The sequence below is a fragment of the Thermobia domestica genome, chromosome 1, assembly GCF_964235325.1.
Source record: "Thermobia domestica chromosome 1, izTheDome1.hap1.1, whole genome shotgun sequence".
Taxonomy (NCBI): domain Eukaryota; kingdom Metazoa; phylum Arthropoda; class Insecta; order Zygentoma; family Lepismatidae; genus Thermobia; species Thermobia domestica.
In genome coordinates, this window is record NC_137454.1 from 390,605,481 (window position 1) to 390,618,864 (window position 13,384).

The window sequence follows — 13,384 nt, forward strand, 5'->3', positions numbered from 1 at the left end:
TTAGTTTTAAAAATAGTTCTCCATACAGGCTAAAACAGTTGTTTAAATTAGTCCTTTAGCCTAAAATCAAAGATTTTGACACAATTTTCTCATTACGGGTAACGGTGTTAGAAACCTACTACAATGCCTTTTCGATGGAAGAAACGAACTGATCGCGTCACAGTCCCAAGACATGTCATGGAAGCTACTGTGCGTGAAGTAATTAATGGCAGGGGTCTACGATCAACCGTAAGAAGATTTGCAATAGATAAGCAAACTTTTTCTCGTTATGTGAAGAAAGCAAAAGAAAGTGCTCCCGACGAATCTATATCTTATGTTCTGAACAGGAAGTGTTCCCAGATTTTTTCTGATAGAGAAGAAGCACTTCTAGAAGAATAAGCTGCAGCAAAGAACCATTACGGAATTTTGATATTGGCTATGCGTGAGCTGACTTACGAATATGCTTTAGCTAATCAGAAGAAAATGCCACCTCAATAGGAAGAGAGACGAAGAGCAGGTTATGATTAGTATTTAGGGCTCATGCATAGACATCCCAATATATCGCTTTGAACTCCTTAAGCCACACGCCTATCTCGAGCTACTAGCTTCAACAAAGCTAGTGTTTCATCCTTTACGAATCAGAGCAAGTGTTGATGAGAGAAAAGATTAAGCCTCATCAAATATGGAATGTTGATGAAACTGCAGTTACACTATGTCACAAACCTCCAAAAGTAATTGCAAAAAAGGAGCTAAAGAAGTTAGTAAATCAACATATGCTAAAAGAGGTTCATTAGTCACAATGGGCCTTATGCAGAGTTGTTTTGACGTCTGATTAATGCCTTACTATAGGTTTGATTAACAGATGGTTATCAAAAGTGTATTAAGAGTCTCTCATTAGGACGTAGTAAACAACGGAGTTCATCACATGTGACTAATTAATGTAGAGCAGAGGGTACCCTTTTAGCCACGGTTTAGCTTGTGCGACACATTTCGTATTTCACGTATTTCCATTTTTACAAACTACGCATGCGCATATCTCTTTTCCGTAGTTGCGACATTTATTTTTCTCACCTGATGCATTGGGGTTATATTAGTTAATCATACTCAAATCAACTTTTAAGTTGTACTCAAAGTAGACTCTGAATACCAAAAAGTACCCCTTCCTTAGTGAAGAGCTAGTATGCCACTAACTAGTCGGTGACTAAAAATTGATTAACGAATTCTCTCTGAATACCGCCCAATGTCTTGCGCAGTGAACGCAACAGAAAACAGCATTCCCGCCTTTTTTGTTTCGTTTTTCATCGCGTTCACTTTAAACAACATATATTGTGTGGTTCTCAAGCTGGAAGTTCAGGCCCCGCTCACGTATCTGGTTAGATGACGAAGGATTTTTTTTTTTACATATCTTTGATCATTTCGTTAAACATTCAGGCTGTTCTCACGAAAGAAAAGTTCTGCTACTATTACGTAACCACAAGAGTCATATATCTATAGCTTCCATCCAGAAAGCGAAGGATAATGGTATAATATTGCTAACGATTCCTCCACACACAAGTCACAGTCTTCAGCCACTGGATGTGTCAGTGTTCTTTTCCTTCAAATCATTCTACAACAAAAAGGCAGACGAATGGCTGATGTCTCACCCTGAAAGTACGATTTCAATCTACGAAATTCCTAATTTAGTGGGAGCTGCATTTCCTGTAACATGTAAGCCTCAAACCAAATAATATTGTTAATGGTTTTAGTAAAACAGGAATATTTCCTTTCCATAGAGATGTGTTTGATGAATCGGATTTTCTTCCTTTCACTGTAACAAATTGTCCTGAATCGCCTCTCATTACTGCATATTATGAAAAAGCATCTACAGAACAACAACCAAACACATTTGTTTCCAATGCGATTCAGGTAGATCTTAGCGAGCAAGTAGCACCTTCCAGTACAACCATCAATAAAGATTTTATTATCAGTGGGCCTAGTGATTCGGCTATCGGAGCCGAAGACTCTCAATCTGTCAGTTTACAAATAATATTAAATGACGTAGAACCTTCTACAAGTTGTGAGAAAAAACGCAAGGAATTATTATTGTCAAACAATGATACCGGTAGCGTAAGTAAAGTGTGATATTTTCTCCAAGAGCATTTAGACCCCCTTCCAAACGCTACACCAAGAAAAAATATTCTAACAAGCGAAAATAAGTTCCAAAATCCTAACCGAAACTCCAGTGAAGGAACAAATAGAAGCAGTTGTACTTCTCTGGGAATCTCGGCAGAAAGAAACATTGTAAGTCTCAAAGAAAACGGTTGGTTCCAGCAGAAAAGAAAAGAAAACTTAGCAGAGTTACTCCGAACGATCATACTTCATCTAGTGAAAATCTTTCGTTTGATGATTCAAGTGATGAAATAGAATCAGAGGATAGTGGTGAACACAACTATGGTATGAAAGTGAAATGTATGGATGATATTGAAGTTGCTGACTTCCTTGTCGTAAACTAAGGACACGTGCATTCATTATGTTGGACATGTGCAAAGTGTTTCCCATGGTTATCAAAAATGTGAAATAAGTTTCTTACGACATAGGGACACAAGCAAATTCTATTACCCTGATGTGCCAAATGTGCCCTTGTATGACATTTTGTACAAGCTGCCACCTCCCTTGTGTTACGGAGAAACTAAGAGAATAAAGAAATATGCCATTTTCTCAATTTCTTTCGCAAAGGTTAATTTGTGATAATGAACGTTAAAGACGCACTTTTATAAATAAATCCTTGTACAGCAAGTAAGGTTCGCCTTCTTTTGTAGAATTGAGAATATTTGCGTTTGTTTTTGTGAACGCGTACAGATGGTCCCACTTGTGGAAATCATATCGATCCTTATAACCCGACGGGGTTCGATTCTCGTCCGTTCCAGTTCGGGATGGCATTCTTATAACCCGATTGGGTTTGACTCTTATGTGTCCCTGTTCGGGACTAGCCATTTTTATAACCGGACGGGTTCGGATTCCCATGTTCGGAGTATTGATTTTGTATTTAAAGCGGACTTAGTAGTTACAACGAACAAGTACTTCACCCTGCAGGTGGTAGTGGTTAAAGTATAAATCATGCGTGGCTCTTAATTAAATCACAAACCAAACTAAACTCATGCTGAGGTTGCACTCGCGCGTACCCACCATCCTTGACGTGTCAATCTTTTATGCTTGCAGAGTATACATAAATACCTGTACATAATACTAAGAATTCTTGTGGTGATTCATGTAAGAAATGTGGAAAAGATAACTGAAAACAAAACAAATGCATAGGATAAATTTTATTTGATCAAAAAAAGTAATTCACATGTTATATTTACTTACGTGCACCTTTTATCAAAATATTTCTATTGATAAATCTATTTCGATATATTTTCAAACCTTCTAGCCCATTTTGATATGTAATTTAAAAAAATGAAGGATTAATTTAAAATGGTATGATATATTATTGCCGGCTTATTTTAACATTGGTGATACACGACCACTTAGCACACGGTGGTTCACTGAACAAAGCACTGCACTATACACCAATTACCGGGGATTTAGGGGGGGGGGACTCAGAGTATTTCCATGTAGAAGAATTCCTTGCAGCTTCTTCTTATTCCGACGATGATGAATTTAAGTCTCCATCTGGATTACATTATTTTACGCTTCCTGTTTGCAGAATTTAATGTGAAATTACTTGATATACCATAAATTCAGAGTAACACTAATAAATTTGTATTTTTACAAAGCTTTTACTATGTTTTCATTAATATTGGGGCAATTTACTACTAGGATTTCTTTTGTTAATTGAACCGACTAGTACGTAATAGATATTCACGATGTATAATCACTGAGTTGTGCTTTTATCACATATCTTTTTTAATTTTCACTAAAATATTAAATCCGTATCTGCACTAAGTCGAGAAACTGTTTATACAATATATTTCACTACAGCGTGAAGGATTATAAACATTGTCACGGATTTTCTTCAGAATCGCTCTACACGCTTGCTTATTTATTTCATGATGGCGCCCCAGTGCTAATCTTCGCGCCTTCAGCACAAAACGTCTGTCTTCCTACGCCTATTAATGACAATGAGAAACCTTAAAATATTATTGGAAAACATTATTTTGTAGGTAACATGCACACTAATGAGTTTTATACTTGTTTGTCATTAAAATAACGGAATCAAAGTACCAAAAACAATAGAAACAAACGTCGATGACGATAAGTTTTATTAAACTATTTTTGTATAACATCATAACCACTTCACGTCTGTTAAATTTTGAGCACGTAATGCAAGTCACCACGGCAAAGCATTGTCAACACATTGAGAAAGACAGCACCATAATATAAGGTTTGCGTCAACGTATTGTGCAGAGAGCCTTATTCCACTTCAGATGAGGCTGACTGGGGAATTTAAACAAATGGAATGAGAGTGAGGGAGGACACACGCTCACAAATGGCGCGCGAGAGGGACGATGATCTTCATCGAAGATTATCAGAATCCTGGAATCTTGAGATATTCCTCTTAACATATTTTTCTGATGATAATTCCTCTTCTTTCTCGCAATATTAATTCTTGATATATTATAGTTTATTAAATGGACTATTTATTTTTATGAGCTATTCATTTTAAATGCTTTTTTTTGTGTAAAATAATATCTTTGGTCATACCACAGTATTTTAACACAAATTGAATAACATATTGATTATATATTATGTTTTCCTTTTGTATAACTTATATATACTTTTCATATATTCATATTGAATGACCTATATATCTCGTACACCATTATATAGATCATAAAATTTCAACCTTTTTTTTTGTATATGCAAGTGTCTGACTCGTGTTATTATATCTTAAACTAAACATTTTCATTATATTACACTAAGTATATTGAATTTTCAACATTTTGAAGGAAATGTAACATACAAACTATATATTTTAATGTGCCTATGTACTTATTCATACCTAATTTTCAAAATAGCTTTTAATAAAATATTCTTTTCATTATTCAAACGACATTTAAACGACATAATATCAACTTATTGGTTAACTCCAAACATTATACAATAACACAGTAACGTGAAAATACGAAATAAATTTTATTAGTAAATAAATTATCAAAACACATTACATACTTTATTTTCAACATAATATTGAATAATATACTTTTGTCGAGATTTAATAAAAAATCATCGGCGTATTCAAGATCCACAGCTAAATTTTTACAATGTAATAATTCAGTTGTGCTTTTTTTTTTGTATATGTATAATTCTTGAACTCGCTCGTTCAATGACAGGTAAGGATTTACTAAATTTACCAACGCAAATTCCAATACATCGGATGAACATAGATTTTTACAGTTCAAAAAATTCAAGTATTTGTCAACATCCAATATTTTTTCTAGAATTTCGTTTATCCGCTTATTATCACTTCTAGACTTAACCTTTTGAGACAAACATACAGGCACTGTGGTTAGTGCATTGCAAAGAACAGTTTCAACGCTGCTTTTTAAATCTGAATTTTTAAACTTACTTGAGATTACATCGTGATACTTTTCAAAACTGTGTTTTACAGCTAAATCTAACCAGAATTTTTAATTAATGAATCAAACAAGTTAATAACTTTGTCGAGTTCTTATGGGGTTCAAAAACAATTTTTTTTATAATTTATATATAATTTTCGAAAATTTTATACATCGCTAAGGTCAAATTTCCAAAATGTACACAGTCCGTTTTTTTTTTTTTTTTTTTGCAAACATATATTTTTATCCTATTCCCATTCTTGGTTTCTCGAGCGCAACAAGAATTTTGAATTTCATTCTAAAACATGTAATAAACATGTCTTCGCAATTAACTGTATGGTTTCTGCAACACATATTTACTTTGATAAACACTGACTTTACGTACGCATATGATTTTTATTCATCGACAATGACGACACCGAATTGTATAGTGGCAGAAACTTCAACTTTTGACTTACCACTTTACTTCACTAACTTACGATTTCCACTTTTTTGGTAATTTTGTTCACTGCACTTATTTCCTTTCAAAGTTTTATTGCGGCAAATTTTCTGCCTGATTTTGAATGAAACACTGAATTCACTTTTCCTGATCAAACTGGTTTTTCACTTACCCTGTATGGTTACACACTGGTACTGTAACCATATGTCTGAACTATCTAGCACAAGTTCGTTAGACTAACCTAACTGGTTTTCCTGCCACATTTGTTCTGAATATTCAACGCTTTCTACAACATGCTTTTTTCACCTGATTATTACATCTTTCACGCGAACTATCGTGGTTTTTAACGACTAATTTCAGCATGTAGTTTCCTTCCCTTAAAAGTTAACTTTTAACTTTTTGAACAACTTACGACCCTTACTAAATTTTGACTTTTTACTTTGCTTTTCACTTACCTTTTCTGACCGTGGTTTCTTTGGGATGATTACACTTACCTTTTCATTAATGCTTGCCACCATGCGATTGCATTTGCGCTGACATTGGCTTTTCTTAAAATTCCTGCGAACACATCTTGAGATTTTTTTTAAAATATCGCAATATTCTGTGCATGTTCCTTATTTTTCTTTTTAGGTTACACAACTTTTGTTTTTTACATTACTTATGTTTACCGCGCCGTGACCAATATTTGTACAGGGTGCGGCACGTAAAACCGGCCCGTCGTAATATTCTGGTATATTGTGCTTTTGGCAACACTTAAATAATCTACCTTCCTACCAAGAGATGGCGTGTCGAAGTCGGGTCGACTTACGTGACCTGCAGCAGTCACGTGCAGCCGCAGCCAGTGAAACTTGTCGAAACCAGTTGAGAAAAAGGCCTCGTTGTGTTAAGCCGGGTGAGTGTCAGTGTGTGATAATGGCGTATTCGAAACGCGAGCGTGTTGCCATTGTTGAAGGGTTCATTCTCACTGGATCTTTTGTGAAAACAAAGAATATGTTTCGGGAGAAATTTCCAGGACGTTCTGTGCAAGCAAAAAGCACCATTCAGGAATTGATTGAAAAATGGCGGCGTACAGGATCGGTTCAAAATGCTCCCAGGAACAGACGACCATCTGTCTGCACACCTGAATTAAAGATGCAGGTGGAGGAGATAATGACAAGAAGTCCTGGAAAGTCAACCAGGAGATTGAGTCAACAGGTTCATGCGAGTGAGAGAAGTTGCAGACGTGTTTAATGGGGCTGAAGTTAAAACCGTACCGGATAAGTGTTGTGCAAGAACTAAAGGAGCCTGACCTGCAGAAGAGGGTGCATTTCTGTTCATGCCTGTTGAGCAATGTTGCCAGTGGTTTCTTGGATCCAATAATGCTCATCATGAGTGACGAGGCGTGGTTCCACCTGTCTTAGTACGTAAATTTCCAAAACAACCGGTATTGGTCGACAGAAAGTCCACACGCAATCCACCAGGTACCCTTGCATGATGAGAAGATTGGTGTTTGGGTGCCATTTCCGCTACACGCGTTATTGGGCCCATATTCTTTGAGACGACAGTGAACAGTGACGTGTATATGGGAATCCTGGAGGAGTTTTGTACACACTTGACCGAAGAGGAGCGTCAGTTATATTACTTTCAGCAGGACGGTGCAACATGCCACACATCAGTTGCATAATTGTCCCTTATGCATGAGATGTTTACACCAGAGAGGACAATCATCAAAGGCTTGTGGCCTCCTCGGTCACCAGACTGTCCACGTGTGACTTTTACTTATGGGGACTGTTAAAGGGAAGAGTATACGAAACAAATCCACGCACAATTGAAGAACTCAAGACCAGGATTCAGGATGTCACCAATAGCATTACAACACAAGAACTGACAAGGGTATATATGGATCTCCTCAATCGTGCTCACATGTGTGTTGAAGTGGGCGGAGGACACTTTCAGCACCTGCTGTGAAGGTGAGTAATCATATTCAATACATTACATTTCGTTTATGTGTTGTAGTTAATCATATTCAATACATTACATTTCATTTTGTGTTCACTTTACGGGCCGTTTTTACGTGCCGCACCCTGTACTTAACCCTTAGTTGGTAATATCCGTCTCCCAGGAGAATACACGATATTTTTTTTCAGAGTTGGTACGCATATTCACGGTCTGATCTGATAGTTCACCTATGCTTTAGTTGTGGGTTGACTATGATATCTTGTGCCGGTGGTCTCGTGTCTAGCTCATTGTTGCAAACTTCGAAGTGTATAAAGTTATTGTACGCCGTCTCGCAAGCGGATATTACTGTAAAGGTAATATATTTTGTCCGTCTAAGTGACGGATATTACTTTATACTGACAACTATTAATATTTGTTTTTTCTTTCGTTTCGAAAATCAATATTTTAAGATGTCAAGTAGAAAGGGTATACCACAAAGGAGTAGGCTATACTACAACTGGCTATAGAACAATTACAGATGGCTGTAATCAGAAACTGATTATGATTACAGATCCGATTATTCGTATGTTCCTGAACAAAATCATCTATCCACAACAGGTCATATCAGCAATCCAGAAATAGATTTTAATTACGTCACGCTAACTTTTTTAAAGGCAGTGCTGAAAACTTCGTGTCACTTTTTTCAACTGACTGCACTGGACTTCATTCTTTTCGTGCAATTATCTCTGAAAAGATGTAAAGTTTTGCTGGCGGCTCTTAGGTTTGATGATACAGCTACTCGTGAGCGAAGGAAATGAAAGAATTCTCCAGCATCAGTGTGTTTGTTTTAATGAGATTATTTCTAATTGTCAGAAGGCATATTTTATTGAGATGCAAATATGTGTTGATAAAATTGTACAAGATATATGCTTAGAAATAGTTTCTCAGCGGTGATGCATGTTGTATTGAAGTCATTGGTACATACACAAGTGAATTAGGACGTGCTTCACTATTCAGTTAATGCATTTTGTTATGTAAAATGAATTCTCTGGGTGTAACTAAACCTTATTGGAAACTGACTTACACCACTTTGGCTTCAAACCTCTCAGTTGTGTGTGTCCGTCTCTGAGGCGGATATTACAGTTATAGCTTATTTTTTTGGATGTTACCAACTAAGGGTTAATAACAAATTTATTCAAAGTGTATTCCAGCCTACCAAAACTATTTTGACAGATTTCAATTTGTATGTTTCACCAACATTATTCTCATTAATGCTACATGTGCCTGAACTGATTTCGTCATTCATTACACATACTTAGGAACATAGAAAACAATAAAAGGTTATGCACTTGAAGTTCGTATCTCTCACATTCGTCAGGGGTGCCCACAAGGGGGGGCTATGACGCAAACTACGTCATTGAAATATTTGGGGGGGGTTAAAAATCTATATAAATATGTTTGAGAGGGTGTAAAGATTATCGAAAAGTTTTTTTTCATGGAAGAACACCTACCGATAGGCAATTGAGGGGGGTGCGTCATGGACATGAGGGGGGTGGGCACCACTGCATTCGTTAGTACCAAGTTAGAACTATTACCGCTATTTTGCCTATGGTTTATCTGAACCATAACTATGTTCACGAAGTACGAACAAATGTCATTACTTGGAATACATACTAACCTATCTGTTAGTAACGTGCTCGGGACGCATTCTAGCTCCATTAAATTCAAAATATGACTAATGAGAAAGGAGCGCACTTTCTTGCCTACATTAATTAATATTACTACATTAGTACAACTGCACGCACAAAACCTACCAGTGCATTTTTTCCATGACATGACAAATACTTTATTTTCAAAACATCTATCTGCTGTTTAGATTTAGAACGAACATTAGGCCTACATGACATAACAGTTTGGCTAACTGAACGTTTACCTTTGTCTGACACTAGCTGATTACTCATTTGTTTAACAGTGCAAGCGTTAGCAACAATTGAATCATGTACAAATTCTTGGCACCCTTGTTCTACATCTGCACGAATAAACTTTTCAATTGGCGCTTCGATCGATTCATTTTTTCGTCATTAGGTATTCGTTCATATTTACCCCCAAATTATTTCCTTACTAATTCTAATTGTGCCTCGAGTTTATCGTCAATTTGTTTTCTTGTTGCTTCAGAGATTTCTAACATTTTATTTTCTAAAGATTCACTTACCTTAGTTTGTTCACTAACTTCAACTATTTTGTTTTCCAAAGATTCGCATAACACTTGCATTTCATCTTTATTTGCTTTAAATGCGTCCAACACTAACTTAACCCTGGAATACACAGGGGGTGCTGGAGCATCCCAGATGTTATACTCATCGCCATTGTGGCTCTGTTCTCAACCACATTGGTTGGTGCTTCCGTGTATTCTTATTTTGGAGCATGACATTTATGGTGGTGGGTCTGAAGCAAATTGTCTCGTTTTAGAAGAGAATATATTCAAGGAGTGGGCTTCTCTAGCACCCCACCTGTGTATTTACGTATGTGAAATTCAAATTTTACGAAATTGTTTTTAGATACTTTGCGTGCATATTTGTTTAATTGCATCATGGCGAAAGTGTGTGCAGGTTCAAGCAAGTTTACAGACTTTGTAGTGAACACATTAGAAGATTATGATTCTGAAGGTAATTTCAGTGATTCCGATGACAATATTGAAGTATAATCGGAAGTCGATGATGAAATTAGTGGAAGTGACACGGCTGACAGTGAGGGTAACATCGAAAATGATTCAGCTATAAGTGGAGCCTCTATATTAGTAAGAAACGGTCATAAATGGAATTCTCAACCATCCGTTGAAAGTTTCTAAAAAAAACTAGGGTTGCAGTTACCCTACATGCTGGAGCGCTTCAAGAAGAATCTTCCAACTAATTTGTCTATTGGTATCAGAAATATCCTTGGAATTCAAAAAGAACTGTCACCTGTAATTGATTCAACATGTCTGCCAGAGCAAGCATGACATCGAATGTGCCCTAGGAATAAGGACAGAAAAACTAAATCTTTGTTGTTCCAGATGCAAAGAGACTGTTTGTGCTGAGCACAGAAAGGAAGTCTGCATTTCGTGCAGTAAGGAAAATTTGTGTCTGTTTAAAAATACATACAAACTCCTATTGTGTATTCTTGTAACTGCTAAAGTAAAATGAATATATTTAAGTTCATGTATTATAATTTTAGTAGCGTTTAATTTTATGGGGTGCGCTGGCACCCCACCTGTGTATTCACGTAAGCTTTTTTGTCTGTGTATTCCAGGGTTAACATTACTTTCACCCATTTTCCACGAATAAAGAAAAAATTCTAAACACCAGTCAGACTTATCGTTTACCTTTAGGTTTCTAAACATAAATCACTGCTTTCAATTTAACGATTCAGGAATTCTGTCTTTGTTCGGTGCGCTTTTCCCAACAAGGTTTGATTCTCGTCCGTTCCTGATCGGGATGGCATTCTTATAACCCGATTGGGTTTGACTCTTATGTGTCCCTGTTCAGGATAAGCTATTTTTATAACCGAACTGCTTCGGATTCTCAGGTTTTGGGTATTGATTTTGTACTTAAGGCGGACTTAGTAGATGGAAGGAACAAGTACTTCACTCTGCAGGTGGTAGTGGTTAAAGTATAAATCATGCGTGGCTCTTAATAAAATCACAAACCAAAAGAAACTTATGCTGAGGTTGCACTCGCGCGTACCCACCATCCTTGACGTGTCAATCTTTTATGCTCGCAGAGTATACATAAATATCTGTACATAATACTAAGAATTCTTTGGTGATTCATGTAAGAAACGTGGAAAAGATAACTGAAAACAAAACAAATGCATAGGATAAATTTTATTTGATCAAAAAAGGTAATTCACATGTTATATTTACTTACGTGCACCTTTTATCAAAATATTTCTATTGATAAATCTGTTTCGATATATTTTCAAACCTTCTAGCCCATTTTGATATGTAATTAAAAAAATGACGAAGGTTTAATTTAAAATGGTATGATATATTATTGCCGGCTTATTTTAAGATTGGTGATACACGACCACTTAGCACACGGTGGTTCACTGAACAAAACACTGCACTATACACCAATTACCGGGGATTTAGGGGGGGACTCAGAGTATTTCCATGTAGAAGAATTTCTTGCAGCTTCTTCTTATTCCGACGATGATGAATTTAAGCCTCCATCTGGATTGCATTATTTTACGCTTCCTCTTTGCAGAATTTAATGTTAAATTACTTGAAATACCATAAATTCAGAGTAACACTAATAAATTTGTATTTACACAAATCTTTTACTGTTTTCATTAATATTGGGGTAATTTACTACTAAGATTTCTTTTGTTAGTTGAACGGACTAGTACGTAATAGATATTCACGATGTATAATCACTGAGTGCTGCTTTTATCACATATCTTCTTTAATTTTCACTAAAATATTAAATCCGTGAATCTGCACTAACTCAAGAAACTGTTTATACAATGTATTTCACTACAGCGTGAAAGATTATAAACCTTGTCAGGGATTTTCTTCAGAGTCGCTCTACACGCTTGCTTATTTATATCATGATGGCGCTCCAATGCTAATCTTCGCGCCTTCAGCACAAAGCGTCTGTCTTCCTACGCCTATTAATGACAATGAGAAACATTAAAATTTTATTGGAAAACATTCCTTTATAGGTAATATGCACACTAATGAGTTTTATACTTGTTTGCCATTAAAATAACGGAATCAAAGTACCAAAAACAATAGAAACAAACGTCGATGACGATAAGTTTCATTAAACTATTTTTTATAACATCATAACCACTTCACGTCTGTTAATTTTTGAGCACGTAATGCAAGGCACTACGGCAAAGCATTGCGAACACGCTGAAAAATACAGCACCATAATATAAGGTTTGTGTCAACGTAATGTACAGAGAGCCTTATTCCACTTCAGATGGGGCTGACTGTTGAATTTAAACAAATGGAATGGGAGTGAGGGAGGACACACGCTCACATCCTATAGCTTTTGCCAGTTTTCGACTATTTCTTAAACAGGAAAAGAACCTAACTGGAAATCGGAGCCTCATTTACGTTTCACATATGGGCTACAAGATTTCTTTTTTTATCGTTTTTATAGAATTTTTAATCATACATATAAAGTATATAACCATACGAACATTTTAATTTTGCTTTTTCTCTCTCTCACCATCAACATTCTCTCACTGAACGTGGCCACATAGTTAATTTTGCATGTACCGGTATATATGTCTAAATTACAACGATAATATATATAAATATAATCACTGGTTCTTCGTTTTGATTTTATATTTGAGCCATTAAATAATACACACTTCGTCCCTTATATTGATTCCGTTTATTTATATTATATATATGGTTGCCCCTGACAACTAAACACCAAAAATCCTATTATTTTAAAACATATCAATATCTTCTTAAAATCGATATTATTTCTAACTAATCTTTTCTTCTTTTTCAAAAATA